The 17,991-nt window shown below is 43.4% G+C and overlaps 1 protein-coding gene across 6 annotated transcripts in view; it reads left to right on the forward strand.

The window, feature by feature from the left end:
* Positions 1 to 17,991, forward strand: part of sema6dl (sema domain, transmembrane domain (TM), and cytoplasmic domain, (semaphorin) 6D, like) — a 476,052-nt gene that overhangs the window by 350,177 nt on the left and 107,884 nt on the right. For all 6 annotated transcript variants that reach the window (XM_039770332.1, XM_039770338.1, XM_039770333.1 and 3 more), the window contains one exon: positions 13,054 to 13,249. The gene's annotated coding sequence lies outside the window, so the exon portion shown is untranslated. The remainder of the gene's footprint in view (positions 1 to 13,053; positions 13,250 to 17,991) is intronic.

A 17,991-nucleotide genomic window follows, 5' to 3' on the forward strand; every position in this document is an offset into this window, starting at 1 on the left:
GGATACAAACATTTCTGAAGCTTTCAGTGTTCCAAATAGCACAGTGACCTCAAGAATTGTGAAATAAAAGAAGTTTGGGATCACCAGGACTCCACCTAGAGTTGGCCATCTGGCCAAACAGAGTAAGCAGGCATGAAGAGAACCCAATGGTCAGTCTAACAGAGATATCTTATCTATCTATGTATCTGTCTATTATATAGTGCCTTTCCTATCTATCTATCTATCTATCTATCTATCTATCTATCTATCTATCATATAGTGCCTTTCCTACCTATCTATCTATCATATAGTGCCTTTCCTATCTATCTATCTATCATATAGTGCCTTTCCTATCTATCTATCTATCTATTATATAGTGCCTTTCCTATCTATCTATCTGTCTATCATATAGTGCCTTTCCTATCCATCTGTGTATCTATCTATCATATAGTGACTATCATATCTATATCTATCTATCTATCTATCTATCATATAGTGCCTTTCCTATCTATCTGTGTATCTATCTATCATATAGTGCCTTTCCTATCTATCTGTGTATCTATCTATCATATAGTGCCTTTCCTATCTATCTGTGTATCTATCTATCATATAGTGCCTTTCCTATCTATCTATCTATCATATAGTGTCTTACCGGTACACTCTGAGCCTACCATATCAAATCAGTTCATTAGGCCACAGCCCTGACTTCCTTTACTTCCATTTACCTTCAGAAAAATAACATGAAACAAACAAAAAAAACAAAAGCTGGTGCACTTTACCTAAAAACACGACACCTTCATCCATAAATCAAAAGAGTCTGTCAGGAAGATAAACTCTGCTTGACAATCTCATTTATTTCATCTCAGGGTTGTGCAACAGAACAGTTCAAGTCCAAGGATGCCCCCTCAGGGAGTGTTCGCTCCTCGTCACTTGGGGCCAGTTTTGATGCGCACAGAAGCCAGTCCTCAAATATTAGCCGGCGCTTACACATATTTATATCGCTGATCCGTGGATTCAAAGTGAATCACAAATCACAAGTGTGCAGTGCAGTCATTTCAAGGTGATGTGCTCAGACAGGGAAAGGTGAATTACAGCAAACCTGTAATTTCAGCAGCAGGCCATACAGCTGAAGATTCTGAAGTGTTTTGCCAAGGGCTATAGGGTGGGCTCCATGATATGTGAAATTTCCATTTTCTCCCACATCCCTGAATGGTGACTATAAAGTCGGCATTGTGTGACAAGTGTGTGTTTGTGTGTGTGACTCTTCTGCCTTGTACCTGACGCAGGTCGGGAAGGTTCAGGCACCCTAGAATTGGGCAGTAAAATAAGTGCAGCCAGAAAATGAATGAATATAATTTATGTATGTCTACAGAACACATGTTCAACATAATATCCATCCATTTTCTTATCCTGAGAAGGGTTGCAGGGCAGCTGGCACCCACCTCATCTAGCTTTGGGCACAAGGATCAATCTGAAATGGCCTAAGCAGTTATAATGAAGAAATAGATCTGTGTATTCTCAAAGTAACTTACTCCAATTCAAGGCTGTTATCAAGGAAGGAAACTAACCTTAGACAGATGCTGGGGTCAGAATAGAGTCACCAGTTACCCAAACCCGCATGTGCAAACACTGCAAAGACAATGACTGGGTGTGAGATTTGAACCCGGGACACAAGAGTCAGTAGCACTAACCATTGTTGCCATCGTCTTAAACTGGGAGTCCTAAAAGCACATACTGCAAGTCCCACGAATACTTCCATAAATTGGCCACTAAGGGGAGATTACTGTCAAAACACCCACTAGAAACAAAAGGGGGCCTTGAAGCAGCAGCAGCTTTATAAAATAAAACGGAAACACTCGGTGGCACCAGACGCTCCTTAGAGCAGGAGTCACCAAGTCTGGTCCTGCCGTGGCTGCAGGTTTTCATTTTAGCCCTTTTTTTTTAGTGAGTGGCCTGTTTGTGCTGCTAATTAGCTTCTTGTGAATTCATTTTAATTGAATTGTTTTTTGAAGATTTGTTCCCCTGAATTTCCTCATCGTTTCTCTGAATTGCTTCATTTCTTTCCTTTAAATGGCACCCAAACAGAAATGCAATGTGAAGTGAGTGAGCCGACAGAAGACCAGCTAAGTCAGCGCCTGAAACTCCAGTCCATTTCACTCCAACCAGCTGCTTAATGAGGTGCCAATTCTTGTCGTTCATTAAACCTGTTCTTTGATTCCATGGCTTGTCGCTGCTCTCATTGTGTAATGGCAGACATTTCTGAAATTGTGTATTTTCTCTTTCTAGAAGAGCAGCCCTGTTCAAATGTTTAGGGGACCTGAGCAGATCAACATTCCTGAACGTTCATCTTTCTTTATTTTCAGATATTGTATGATGGACACCAGTTGTTTTTGGCTCATTTTGTATCTCATTATTGTTTATCTGCTAATTAAGGAAAAAGAAACAATTGAGGGGTCCGAGTCTCCAAGAGCAAGTCAATTAAAATTAATTCAAAAGACGTTAATTAGCAGCAAAAACAGGTCACTGATTAAGAAAACCTGAAGCCGTGGTGGTCCTCCAGGACCGGAGTTGGGGACTCCTGCCTTAGAGCATGAAAGGAATTGCCTGAGAAGACAAGCAAACAGAGACCCGGGGCAAAGTCGAAACCAGGGCACAGGTTCAAAAAACACAAAGCACAGCAAAACAGTCAAAATGAACCATCAGGCCCTCCAGTTTATAGGGCGGAGGGCATTTCCTGGCAGTGATTGGCAGGTGGCCCCCCACCCCCGTCTCTTGGGAAACACATGGTACATAACACAGGCTACCTAGAAACATTAAGCTAAAAATAAAGAATGAACGTCGAGTACAACCCCGGCTGAGCTGTGACAGCCACCTTCCATATTGAGTGGGCAGCGTATGGGAGTGTCTGAATCTAACGAAAAATGTGAAATAAGAAAACCTGAACATCTAAATTAATATGTGGCTGAAAACATTAACGCTTTAGTCAAGGTGTGCATTAGATAGATAGATAGATAGATAGATAGATAGATACTTTATTAATCCCAAGGGGAAATTCACATAATCCAGCAGCAGCGGCTCTTAAAAAATCGGCATGTTTATGAAGTGTATTAGAAGCCTTTTTAAAGGGTTATTTAAAGTTACATTTATTATTGTTAATGGCGCAGATAATGAACGGTGTATTGAACGTGAACAGCTGTTTTTAACTAAAATGTGACCAAAGCCATTCTGGCTGTCGAGCCTAACTTGCCATTTTTGGCAACAGAGTGACTAATTTATACTTAAACCTGGAAAAAATGTTGTATTCTGTTCCTGAATCCATGTTACTTATTAAATAATAAAAATGAAGAACCCCCCCCCCTCCCAATATTAAAACAAGCAATGAACAGCTGGCCCCAGTGCTGCAGGGAAGTGATAAAGGTCGCCATTCTCCAGCAGACACTAACGTGTTTACTTGGCCGCACACAAGTGAAACGCCCCAAACAAGTTTGGAATCCTCTAATCCCTTTGTGGAGGCCTAATCTCCCCTGACTGAGGGCTTTATTTGTAAGAGATGTCTTTATATTAGTAGCCGCACTGCCATTCCCTCTCGAGAAAGCCGAGTAAAGCTGGTTCTCCGTTTCATCTCGGAGACTAATCAGAGCTCCAATGAAAGCCCACGCTGGCCTGTAATTGTCTGGAACCTCGACGCAGGTACGATCACGGAGAGTCGCAGCCACACCTTTGGATCCAGGTGGCTCTGGCACAGCTGTCGGCATTGACTCACTTCAGATCATGTCTCAGGCCTGGCCCCCTATCCTCTTTCCCCTTTCCCCCTTTCTTCAGAGACGCACAAGTTACCGAATATAAAGAGATATTTGTTTCTATTTTTAATGAAGCCTTCATCAAGATATTGCAGCTGTTGCCATAAACAATCCTACACAGAGTTCCATAATTGGATGGTAACCCAACCCCACATCACATTTATCTGTGACTTAAAGGCTTGTCTGGCCTCTCCTTTGGATTGAACTGCAAACGTATAGCTAAACCACAGACGTCTCGTTAGGATTTAATTACCAAGAGGAGCTCGCTAGGCAATCTGGGAGATGGCGCGAGTGCATTCTAGTACAGGTAAACAGCGTCAGGAAAGTACAAACCGGATTAACAGAAGCACGCGCACTCCTAGATTTACGGCTGCTGCGTCGTGTCTGGAGTAGTCGGCAAGACGAGTGCGGCATGCAAGGGCACAAAGGAGTGGAGGAGCGGGAAGGAGGAAAACGAAACGAGGTGTCCACACATAAAAAAGACTTGTGGTTACTACATGGAACATCCATCCATCCATTGTCTAACCCGCCGAATCCGAATACAGGGTCACGGGGGTCTGCTGGAGCCAATCCCAGCCAACACAGGGCACAAGGCAGGAACCAATCCTGGGCAGGGTGCCAACCCACCGCAGGACACACACAAACACAACCACACACCAAGGCCAATTTAGAATCGCCAATCCACCTAACCTGCATGTCTTTGGATTGTGGGAGGAAACCCACGAGACACAGGAGAACATGCAAACTCTACGCAGGGAGGACCCGGGAAGCGAACCCGGGTCTCCTAACTGCAAGGCAGCAGCGCTACCACTGTGCCACCGTGCCGCCCCTGCATGGAACAAAAAGGGGAAAAAAAAGAGTTTAGTCTGTAAAGATCAGGATATTTAGGAAAGCCTGCAATTAAAAATGCCTTAATACAGGGTGGGGGCATAAAGACAAAAAAATGAACGAAGATAGCTAAAAAAAAAAAAAATTGTACATATTTCTGAAAAATCGTACCAAATCATATCAGACAAATGGCGGCCGTCTTTGGCAATACACTGCTGAAGACGTTCCCGGAAGTTCTCCATCACTCTCTGGGTCATCTGAGCCAGAATGGCGTCGATTTCCGGTCTGATCCTTTCCTTCAGATCCATGAGATTGAGGACGATGTTTGAAAACCTCTTCCAAAGGTAAAAGTCACATGGCCTTAAATCTGGTGACCGCGCCGGCCTCCCGGCGTCTCCCCTTAAAGAGATCAAATGCCCAGGGAGACATTTCCCTCAACAATCCGAGCGAACTTCATGCTGTGTGAGCTGTGGCCCCGTCCTGTTGAAACCACACATGCTCTGTATCCACATTGTCCAGTTTGGGTCTCCAAATCGGCATGCAGAATCCTCCTCAAACTCCGACTTGACAACCCCAGTGCCATGGCATACTTACAAGCAGAACGCCTTGGCGATTGCTGAATGGATACTCTTACTGCTTCCACATTTTCGGGTGTTCTAACGGTCCTAAGTCTCCCAGTTTCTTTTCAGTGTGGACCCAGTTGCCCAAAGGTTAGAAATCCATAGCGAAATTGTTTTCCGATCTGGTAGAGATGCATTTTGACCGAGCGTGAAGCGTGTACAGAACGTTCTCTACGTCGCCATCACAGAACGGTTGTTCTCGTAATACGCTTGAATAACAAAGCCCTGATGTTCACCAGTCCAACTCATGATGGGTATTGAAAACAGTTGAGCCTAATCTACCGAATGAGACCTGGCCCACCTCTCTACCCCCACGCCCGCCCGCACAATCCTCCCTCGAAATGTGGGAGATCTTTATGCCCCACCCTGTAATAATAATTCTTTACTTTCTCACTACTCCTCAGGCGGGGAGGACCCTGTAAGTGAACCTGTGATCTCCTTACTGCAGCTGTGCCACCACTGTGCCACTGTGAGTTCTCATAAATTGAGAGACATAGCCCACAGTAGACTGGTGGCCCTTCCACACCTTTTCCTAATTTTTTTTCCCCCTATTGCGTCCAGATAAATTAATTTGGTCCTGTTGCCTCCTAGTAACCCTAAATATCATCATCATCATCATCATCACCATGGTTATAATGAGAACAGTAGTAATAGGGTGGCATGTCAGAGCAGTGGTAGTGCTGCTGCTTCTTCACAACAAGTTAGTCTGGGGTTCAAGCCTCGGGTGGTCCCTGTGTAAAGTTTGCATGTTCTCCCCATTTCCGTGTAGGTTTCCCCCACAGTCCAAAGACATGTGGGTTATGATAATCAGGGATACTAAATTGCCCCCCATTGTATGTGTGTGTGGGTGTTCACCCTTGTAATAGACTGGTTCCTTGTCCAGAAATTGTTCCTGCTTTGCACCTGTGCTTGCTGGGATAGGCTCCAGCTTCTCCGGAATCCTGATATGAATAGAGGTGGAGGAGCCTGAACTGACCGTATACTGGCAGCAATAGTAACAAGACAAGAACCAACCTTGGGAGGGATGCCAGTCTAAAAACGAACACAGAACGGGCCAACTTAGATTCACCAGTTCACGTAAATTTGATGAACGTGGAGAAGCCACACATAGACGAACCATGACCAGAACAGCAGAACTAAACATGGACAGGGTGCCAGTCAACCTGAGTGCACGTACCCGCTGCCTGTCATACTGTTTCAGTTTCAACCCAACACACACATACTGGCATGCGTTCTCAAGTACTTTGAGAAAACTCCTGCTGACATTGTGGAAGCTGCTGGGCTGGCACTGAATGCCAGTCTCCTGGAGCTGTGAGTCGACACTGTGCCACTGTGATGGACTTGGTTTTCATTATACTTATGGTATTATCTGGTGGTCTTCTTGTTTTGATAAATTGGATGTCCAAATAATGGAAGGAGAGACAACTGAGTGGAAGAGAAGCCATTAGCTCAAGCTGTGCAAAATGCACATGCAGCGATATGGAAATAACAGCAGTAATATGAATTATTATTTGTTTAGTTTAATGGAAGCGTTCCCGTCTGTTCTGTGGGTGTCAATCTTCATTCCTACAAAATGAACACGGCTTGTAATCGTTTTCAAAAAAAAACATCTCAACATGGAAAAGATGCAGAAGCAGCCAAGAGAGGGGCAGCCTGCCCTGTGACTCATCGCAATAAAGATTTGCGCCTTCAGCAAACACGCTGACTTGTGGGGTGGGACAGGGGGGGCGTTGAATTCAGACAGAGTTTGCCTTCCTAAAAGCACCTAACAGGCTGGGACATAAAGAAAATGTCTGAAAGGCATTTGAATCAGCTGGGACCAGACAAGACAGTAGTTCAGGATGTGTCACAGATGGGGCAGTTTGGGTTGGTTTTTCACCTTGGTGACTTGATTGCTCCCAATAACCCATAAATAGCATTTATCTTGCATAACAAAAGACAACAAGCAGAGTGTTTAGACAAGTGAAGTAGTCGGCTCTATAAACAAGCAGGAGAAGCACGGCTGACCAAATCTCTGTCACGTCACGTGATGTGAAGGTACTTACAGTACATAGTAATAAAATAAAACACTCGCCTAATCTCTGCAAGGCACCCTTCTGCAGTATTACAGTACAGTTGACTTGAACGGAATGATACTGGGCTCACCTTCACACTTGGCAGATATACAAGAAACGCCAGTCTGGTAGATACCTGGCATAGTGAGCATCAAATGGAGATATACAGCTCTAGGACTGCTAACAAAAATTCAATACAGGGCCCTCCACAATATTTGGGACAAAGACCCATTGTTCTTTGACTTACCCTTCTGCTCCGCAAATCAAGAGCACATTGCAAACCTTCATTTAAGGGGATTTGCATACATTTGGGCCACACCAACGTATAAATGAGAATGTATATATCATATAATATGTCATTGAAATATCTATATACTCTAAGTATATTATATAATACCAATGAAATATATATACAGGGTGAGTCAAAATTATGTTAACACTGATGGTACTGCTACAGTATGTACATACAGTACTTATATACAATTTTTGTGGACAATGTATGTGCCACTTGTGTTGAAAATGACGGTGAACAGGTTGAGATATTCCTGTAAATCATTTTGCACATAAGAAGTGTGTTTTGTGAATAAACTGTTTCCGCCATTCAAATGTCAACATAATTTTGGCTCACTCTGTATGTGTGTATATATATATATATATATATATATATATATATATATATATATATATATATATATATATATATATATATATATATATATATATATATGGATGGATAGATAGATACTTTATTAATCCCAAGGGGAAATTCACATATATATGAGGGATGTTCAAAAAGTTTCTGCACTTTTATATTTTCGTTGCAAACAGTGAAGGTGGGAGGAGGAGTAACTGGTTGTGTCTGAGAGTGTCATGTGACTGGGAAAAATTGCATCGCAAAGGAAGGTGACTGTGTAGAAAAGTGATGTCATTTGTTTTTGAAATTATTAATAAATAGAGTTTAAAAAGTGCAGACATTTTTTGGATGTCCCTCATATATGTGTGTATATATATATATATATATATACCTGTACACTAGCTGTGTAAGCACGTGTTGTAAAAAACCCGGGGTCCTAGAAACTATTGAAATTGTTAGAAAAAAAATTGAAATGTAGAGATGTCAGGGAACTGAAAGGAACTACTCTGGGCATCTCTCTCCTAGGAGGATTCGTTTTGGTGATGTGCACGTCTCACTTCTGTATTAGCGGATTAGCGAGGTTCTCTTTCCTGTGCAGTTTCGTTTTGCCGACCTGCTCGCCTCCATTGTCTTATTAGCGGCTAAGCGACTGTCTTTCTTCAGAGGTTTCGTTTTGTACTCGCGTCACTTTTGTATCCTCGGAGGCAGAGCCCTTACCCCAACTCCACCTCTCACTTCCGGGCTGGACAGACAGACAGACAGACAGACTTCCACGTGTAGATGTTTATATATATATATGATATTTTTTATTGGTTTCATTCAATTTACTTAGAGTATATAGATCTTTCAGTGACTTATTATATGATCTATTTAGAATATACATATATACATTGTCATTTGTATGTCGGTGTGACCCAGATATATTCAGATCCCCTTAAATGAAGTCTGCAATGTGCACTTTAATCACATCAGGATTGTTTGATTTGTGGAGCAGAGGGGTAAGTCGAAGAAAAATGGGTCTTTGTCCTAAATATTGTGGAGGGCCCTGTATTGAATTTTTGTTAGATTCTGTTACTCTAAATATATTGTAAAATATAGATCACATCTAGAATTAACAGTACGTAATATATTTTTTAAGTGTTTCTTACAGTAAATTATTTCTAGTATTTTTAAAATACAGTATATTGAGAAATATATTTTTATGTTTTTGGGAAATGTATTGCATTATACAAAACCAGTTATAATTTTCACATTTTATAATACATTTCAATATGCACAAGAAATTGGTTTGTGTGTATTATGGACATGTTTGGTAACATATGTTAAAATAGAATTTTTATTGATAGCAGTGTATTTATTTAAAATATATTTTACATGTGTTTCATTTTTGTAAGGGACCACGATACTACAAAAGTGTTAAAGAAGGCAAGTAGTGCTAGATAAAGTAACATGAAAGACTTATGAAGCTCACACACGGCTACCAAGTAAAAGTCCAAAATAAAAAGAATTAAACCGCAGAACCTAAAAACTGAGCAGAGCATTGAAGGAGCGCAGACCGAGACAACGTCAGGCAGCGACAGTACAAACCCATCGAAGGGCAACTTGTAGATGAAGGACGGCAATTAAAAAGCCAGCACGACCAGGTGGATCTACAGTTTGAGTCTGAATGACGAGACAGATGGAGCCTCACGGGAGACGTAGGAAGAGAATTCCGGAGAGCAGGAGCTGAATGAGGAGCTTGGCAAGATTTGTGTAGTAGTAAGGAGGCCAGAAGCAGAAGATCTCAACTGCATGACACGTTTATGTGGGCACAGATAACACTGGATATTCTGGTGGGGTTGGCAGCAAAGTGTTGAAGAGGATCCAGCATTTGACAGGAAGCTGGGGTCACAGCATTCTGTTTAGGTCAAGATGTGCACAGTCTTGAGAATGATCAGGATTCTTGATTCAAGTTGCCCTAAGAAAGGTGATAATGATAGGTTAAGGGAACACGATTAAACTAATACACCAAATATTATATATTTTATTTTCTATGAGGCATTTTTAAGTGTTTTCGAAGGTAAAGGATGATGAACTTTACTAGTGGCGTCTCATTCAATAAGAAGGCAAAAAAGACTTTAGGGAGACTTGAGCAAAAAAGAAGAACAAATAGTGTTCACTCTGCCAAAGAGCTTTGAAAGTGAATGATGTTTTGATCAGCAGGGTGGGACGTCTCCCCTGTGTTCACGTTGGTTTCCTTCCTGGTGATCCGAATTCCTCCCACAGTCCAAAGACCGGCAGGATAGATAGGTGGACTGGCGATGCTTATTTGGTCCATGTCTCTGATCACCCTGGCACCCCATCCAGGGATTATGTCCACCTTGCATCCTGTGCTTGCTTGGACAGTACCCTGCGACGCTGCTCAGAATAAATTGGGTTTGAAAGATGGATGGATGGATGGTCTAAAGGAACCGCTGGTAGTGCTCCGTTAGTAATGGTGTTGTTAAATGGCTAATATGTTGGGAGGCTGAGGAGAGCCCAACAGTATATATACATATTATAAATACAGAACAAGACGGTAGGCTTATAAAACCTAGCAACATAGTCGATAACTAAACCCAACCTCCGTACTACTGACCGATTCCAGGAGAAAAAAAATATATATATATATATTGTCAGGGATGCCAGGGGCAACGACCTGGCCGGGACGCAGTGAGGGACCAGAAGAGGGTCAGAGCCCACCCTGGATCACGTGGGGGCCGCCTTCCTGGTTGCTTTGGGGGCCACGGGTTGAGGGCATGGAAGCCCTACCCTGTAGGGGCCCGTGGTCACCGCCAGGAGGCGCCCCAATGCCTTGGGGACCTGTTGCCCCAGCACTTCCGCCACACCAGGAAGTGCTGGGGGGAAGACTTTGGGAGACACCCGGGGAGCTGCCGGGAGGACAGCCGGCACTTCCGCCACGCTGGGGCGTGGCCATGGGAGGAATGCTGGGAACACCTGGTGCTCATCCAGGAACCATATAAAAGGGGCCGTCTCCATTCGTTCAGCGCTGGAGTCGGGAGGCGGAAGGACGAAGCACAGGAGAGGTGTGGAGGCGGCCCGAAGAAAGGCATTTGTGGCCAGGACTGAGAGTGTTTGGGGTTTTGTGCACTAATGGACTGGGTCTGAGTGACCATATCTGTAAATAGTTTGTGTAAATAAACGTGTGGTGGTGAATTACAACATGTCCGCCAGTCTGTGTCCGGGTTGGCTCCACAATATTAATAAAAGCCAAATACCATTGACTCACTCATCACGAAATCTCCTGAACCGTGAGGACTTGAAATTTGGAATGTAGGTTACCCTTGGCTCATAGGTGCTCGCTAAGAAACGGTTTTAAACATTTTGTGGTCCAAGCGCGAAATTTCTTATAATTTTTTTAGACCCGTTTGTATATCTGTCTGCTTTTCACGAGAGAACTACTTAGCGGATTTAGATCGGGTTGTTTTCTATAATTTGCTTGAACATTCCAGTAATTTTGCGACTTTATCATCGCCCTAAGTATCAGAGTTTGGTAGAGGCACCGATTTATTAGCGCGAATCTGAGAGAGACTCATTGGGCTGTGGGGCCCTCCTCACTCACGCGTCTGCCTCGGGGCGTAACCTTAACTCCGCTTAGTTAGCGACCGAGAGAACTACTTAACGGATTTAGAACTGTTTTTTTCTATAATTTGCTTGAACATTCCGGTTGATTTTGCGACTTCTCTCATTGCGATAAGAATCATAGTTCGCTTGCAGGAGTGATATATTCACGCTAATCCAAGACGGAGGCTGCGGGCCAAGGGGAGGGGAAGAATGACGTCAGGAGTAGAGAGCTGGACGGGACCCTCGTCACTGTCCTGTTTCACTAATACGCGGGTGAAGCTGCAGGGGATGGCTAGTGTAATATATTACATAAGATTAGGATCAATGGTAGCCCAAGATACACAATCAGGTAACTCATGGAGTATAGCATGGATGAAACAACTGAAAGAAGGTGTCGGGAGTTCTGTGTGATTGAAGGGGTTAAAGGTCAGATTTATAAGACAGTAATGACACATGGAGCTGAGACGTGAACAGTAAAGGGAGTGCAGGAGAAGAAGCTGGATATGGCAGAAATGAGAAGGTTGAGATGGATGTGAGGAGTTACAAATAAGGACAAAATAAGAAATGAGACTATCAGGGGTCCAACAAAAGTGGTAGAGAAATCTAAGAAAGTCCAGGAAAAGAGGCTGAAGTGGAGAGCAGGAGAGACAAGGGATATGTGGGCAAAGGAGTGATGGGAGTGGAAGTCCAGGGGGAGAGAAAGTGATGGAGGCCAAAGCAGAAATGGATGGATAAAGAAAAAGAGGGCTTGATTGAGGAGGAGAAGGTGCAGAGCCGAGCTGATGGAGAAGGTTGATCAAGCACATCATCACACAGAAGTGGAGAGAGAGAAGATTAATTATTCAGGAGAGATATCAATATATATAAATACATTTATTTTGTAAACTCTACTGTGATCAAGCTGGTAAATGAACCCAGGTTTTTGGACCTTTAAGACACAATTGATATCCAGCATATCTCCCATGTTGGTCTTATATACTGTCTAAAAGAGTGTTTATCTCATGGTGGCGCAGTGGTAGCACTCCTGCCTCGCAGTTAGGAGACCCGGGTTCACTTCCAGGGTCCTCCCTGCGTGGAGTTTGCTGTTCTCCCCGTGTCTGCGTGGGTTTCCTCGCACAGTCCAAAGACATGCAGGTTAGGTGGATTGGCGATCCTAAATAGTCCCTAGTATGTGCTTGATGTGTGTACCCTGTGGTGGGCTGGCGCCTTGCCCAGGATTTGTTCTTGACTTGCGCCCTGTGCTGGCTGGGATTGGCTCCAGCAGACCCCCGCGACCCCGTGTTAGGTTATAGCGGGTTGGACAATGACTGGCTGACTGTTTATCTCATAATTTCAAAGTGCTTATCTCATCATAACTAAATATGAGAATCAGATGTACACTCCTCAACACCGACGTCCTCTCTTGAGATGTTTTGTCATTAACAACTGGACGTTTGTCCCATAAGTCACGACCACATGGCCTTTTCATCTTTTTATTCCTTTTCCCAGTTCAATGATAATTTACACAAACGCTTGTCTTCTACATTTCCTCACAGGTTGATGAACACTGAATCTGCACTGGACTTGAACCCCTGGTCTATGATTTTCCACCTCAGTTACCAAGCACACTGCCAGCTACAGCAAACAAATGTCTGCTAGTCCTCCCAGCTGAGAGGCCATCGCCCAAGGAAGGCAAAGGATGCCCTTCCTGATCTGCCGCCATCCTGAGGATCCTTACTGCACAGACCAGAGGTATTCTGACAGTTGAATTATTTATTCATTTTTTGGCAGATATCTGTATGCGCAGTCAATCCAAAATGCAGTGACCTAATGTGGCTAAAAGCATGTAAATACAGAGAAGAGAAGAGAACGCAGGTGACAGGAGGCCACGGAGCCCAAACGCTGGCATGTTAAGTGCCACTCCATGGCTGGGATGAACACTAAGGGGGCCTCTCGTCAGCATCGTCGCACACTAAACATTTTGATTTTACACGAATCTGCCTCTACGCAGCTCCTTTACCGCAGGCTACATTTTGGGTGCAGTCAAAAAACACGCCATGATAAACAAGCTTTTGTGCTGCACGAGAGCCGAAGTAACATTGAGTGCCCCGTCAACGCGTCTTGAATTTCATGAGCTGCAGGTGTGCGCCAGTTGGCCACATACAGAAGAGGGGTGGGGAAATGTTGTATTAAATAGCCCTATTATGGTTTCCTTCCTTCGAGTTGGTTCAACAGAGGTCACTTTATGTGCAGTGAGCAGTCTATATGATCATTAAACAAGCTGGCAGCTGCGGGTAAAGAGAAAGGAAAAAAAAGAAGTGCCGTTACGCTCTTTGTTATTGTTGAAGCGTTAATCTGAAACAGGCCTTTTACATCTAATTCACACTAGAAAATATAAAAGAACTTATAATTAATAAAACAAATAAATAAATATATTAAAAATGATGCAAGCTTTAAGCATTAAAATTTCCAAGGTCGTATACATTTTGCAAGGGAAGGCAAACACAGGGGTGGCACGGTGGCAGAGTGGTAGCGCTGCTGCCTTGCAGTTAGGAGGCATGGGTTCTCCTCCCTGCGTGGAGTTTGCATGTTCTCCCCGTGTCTACGTGGGTTTCCTCCCACAGTCCAAAGACATGCAGGTTAGGTGCATTGGTGATCCTAAATTGTATGCGTGTGCCCTGGGGTGGGCTGGCGCTCTGCCCAGGGTTTGTTTCCTGCCTTGCGCCCTGTGTTGGCTGGGATTGGCTCCAGCAGACCCCTGTGACCCTGTAGTTAGGATATAGCGGGTTTGACAATGACTGACTGAAGGCAAACACAAATCTGGAGTGACACTTTGATTGTACCGACTGTCTGCAGCTCACCCGCCACTCATCGACTCGGCTCGCCTCTCAGTCTGTGGCGAAAACCGCAAGGCTCTGGGCGTGGACTGGGCTGGTGGTGGGCATCCATGCTAAACCCCAAACTTTGTTCCACAGCCCTCGTTATCTTAACTGGTCTGTGAAAGACTTAAATTCTGTTATGGTTCAGGCCGGGTTATTAAATCAAAAACCGAGAGTGCTCTCCGCCTCGACTATTTCGTATACTCGGATATGGGGATGGATATTTGGGGAGTAAACCGCAAGACAAGGATTCGATTTTTACCAGCTGTTTATAAAAAAAAACTTTTTTAATACATAACAGAAATCGACAGCTTCTATTGCTTGTTATCTGCTTAATGATACGTTAGCTGAGTGAAAGTAATTAAGAGAGGAGAAGACAAGAAGGCTTCCTTTATGGATATTCAGAGGTCACAGTCTCGAGTGGGTCCGCTTCTATGAAGCATCTCGGCAACGTGTCCCAAGTTTATGGGGTGGATGAAATTATAAAGATGGTATTGTTATTGAATACAAATTATTTATAGCAGGAGTCGGCAACCTTTCAGCGGCGTCGTGCCAACCATATGTTACAATGTTATTCTGCACGCCGACATAATTCTACCAATTTTGTTATATATAGTATTAAAATAGGTCTGGTTATAATGGCCTTCAAAAGTATATTATAACTGGATCTTATATTATTGGTCATTCAATATTTTAAAATACTCAGGATCATATGTGAAAAGAATGTTTTGTCAAATTTTAATTATAAATGACCAGTAACGGCACCCTGCACAATAACGTGCCGCGAGTACACTTGACTTTCTTTCTCTGTACGTTTACCATTCGTTTGCTCAGAGGTTGATGCGCTTGCTGCTTCCTGAGCAGCTCGTCTTGTCTCCACCCTAGCGGCCCGCTGCTTCTCTTCTTTCTTCTGTCAGTATCTTTTCACGTTAAAACTGATTATGTCATTGTTTGTGTTGCAATTACTTAGTACGTTTCCTTAAATTTTTCACTTAAGCTGGCACTTAAGTCTTCAATCTGCCTCAAGAACGATTTAAGATATGAAGAGGCAGGGGAAGTGACGGCGAAGGAGCTAGGGAATGAGAACGGCGCCTGTATACATGCGCTGCATGCTGCTGAGAATTGATTCTATGTACAATAGAATAAAATATAAAGAGGAATAACCTTGGAGGTCAATCATCAGCCTGAAAGCAGACAGTAGACGTCACGTAGTATATGTGTACCAAATTTCAGGTCAATCGGTCAAACGGTTTGCAACCTACGGGTGATTTAAAATCCTGGACAGACAAATGAACAGCCAGGGTAGCGTATTATATAAGAAGCTATTATGTACATTAAAAACCATCAACAACAAATCAAATGATTAATATATTGAACAATTATTATAAAAGTAAAGTTGAATAAATTGGACTTTGCAGCTACATGAATAGATAGATAGATAGATAGATAGATAGATAGATAGATAGATAGATAGATAGATAGATAGATAGAAAAGGTAAAGTACCATTCTCTGTTAGTGGAAATAGCTCAAAAGTTGCTAGAAATCTATATTGTGCCTAATATTTGTATGCATCATTTGGTTGACCAAGTTGAAAGTGTCCTCATGTTATCGTGTTCACACACACAGACATAATCCTAAAAATGGTCTTTTCGGACTCAGGGAGGTCTAAAACATCAGTCAGTCAGTCAGTCATTCTTCAACCTGCTATATCCTAACACAGGGTCACGGGGGTCTACTGGAGCCAATCCCAGCCAGCACAGGGCACAAGGCAGGAACAAACCTTGGGCAGGGTGCCAGCCCACCGCAGGGCACACACACACACACACCCACACACACTAGAGACAGTTTAGAATCGCCACTGCACCTAACCTGCATGTCTTTGGACTGTGGGAGGAAACCCACGCAGACACGGAGGAGAACATGCAAACTCCACGCAGGAAGAACCAGGATCTCCTTACTGCGAGGCAGCAGTGCCACCCACTGTGCCACCTAAAACATTGAGATTCATCAAAATCTCGACATCAAATTTTTGGATGTTTACGAGAAAGTAAAAAGAAAGCCTACCAATACAGCGCAGTGGGTGACACTTTTCAGAGAGGGTCTTGCAGACACATTCAACAGTGACGACTCCACTCACAGTATCTTTGAGCAGCTGCCAACTTTAAGATGCCCTGCACTGTTTTGAAGCCGTCATGTTGCTGGCCTTCACATTTTTTTTATCAGGTCACATCTGTCTGATGAATCGATTATTATTAACCATTCAGGACGACTGATGCAGTCTTCACATTGAGACGACTCATAGAGAAGCATTGAGAAAAACAGAAAGGCCTGCATATTTGGAGGAGGCTTATGATAGCCTGCCATGTCCAGAGGTCTGAAGGAGCATTAGAGTGAAAGGAGGAGCAGAGGAGTGTGTGAGGATTGCATTGTGCAGGAGATGTATGAGGTAGTGAGCACAGACAAGACCCCAGTTAGAGGAGGTCTGCACCAGGGGTCTTCTTGAGGTCCTGACCTCTTTGATCTGGCCATAGATGTGTTGAGTCCTAGGATTAGAAACATTTTGCTGATGACATTGTGTTGTTTAGTACCAGAAAAGAAGAGAAGGTGGAGAGGAAGTTGGAAGAATAGAGAAGGGCTTTGGAAGATAGAGAAGTGAAGATAAATAGGAAGAAGATCCGAGGTTTAATGATAATAGTTAGTAGGTAGTAATGTAAGAATGATAGTTAGCCTGCTGGAAAAGCTACTGAAAAGAGGGGAGAAGTTTAATCATCTAGGATCATCAAGGATCGGTGGTAGCCCAAGAGAGAAAATTAGGTGACCCCTAGAGTGTACTGCGATGGAACAATTGGAGGAAGGTGTCTGGAGCTCTGTGTGATTGAAGGTTAAAGGTCAGATTTGTAAGAGAGTGGTAAGACCAGCAATGACACATGGTGCTGAGACGTGGGCTGTAAAGGGGGAGCGGGAGTTGGACGTGTCAGGGTAGAGAAAGTTGAGACGGATGTGTGGAGTTACCAAAGAGGACAAAATGAGACAATCAGAGATACAACAAAAGTAGGAGAGAAATCTAAGAAAGTCCAGGGAAGGAAGGTGAAGTGGTGTGGACCTATGATGAGGGCAGACCAGGGATATGTGGGCAAAAGAGTGATGGGAGTGGAAGTCCAGGGGGAGAGAAAGTGATGAAGGCCAAAGCAGAGATGGATCGATAAAGAAAAAGAGGGCTTAAGTGAGGAGGAGAAGTTGCAGAGCCGAGCTGATGGAGAAGCCTGATCAAACACAGCAACCCTACCTAGAAATAGGAAAAGAAGAAGATGAATTATTCAGGAGGGATATCAACACACAGTCCTATTCATTTGTTTCATGTGCAAAATTCATTTGAACAGTAAGGCAAAAGACAAAAAAGTTACATGAAAGTGCTGCCGTTACCACACCGTCCATTAAGCATTTAATGAAGCCAAGCCAGCCTGCCTTTGTGTAGACAGCGAGTGGATTAAGTTACAGACACGTCGGAGCTGTCAAACGCAAAAAAGAAAGAATATTTCATCTTACCTGAACTTCAACAAAAAGCACCAGAGCTCAGAAGACACACTTTCATTCTTAAACGACGGTAAACTGTT

Source organism: Polypterus senegalus, chromosome 12 (assembly GCF_016835505.1).
Source record: "Polypterus senegalus isolate Bchr_013 chromosome 12, ASM1683550v1, whole genome shotgun sequence".
NCBI classification, from domain to species: Eukaryota; Metazoa; Chordata; class Cladistia; order Polypteriformes; family Polypteridae; genus Polypterus; species Polypterus senegalus.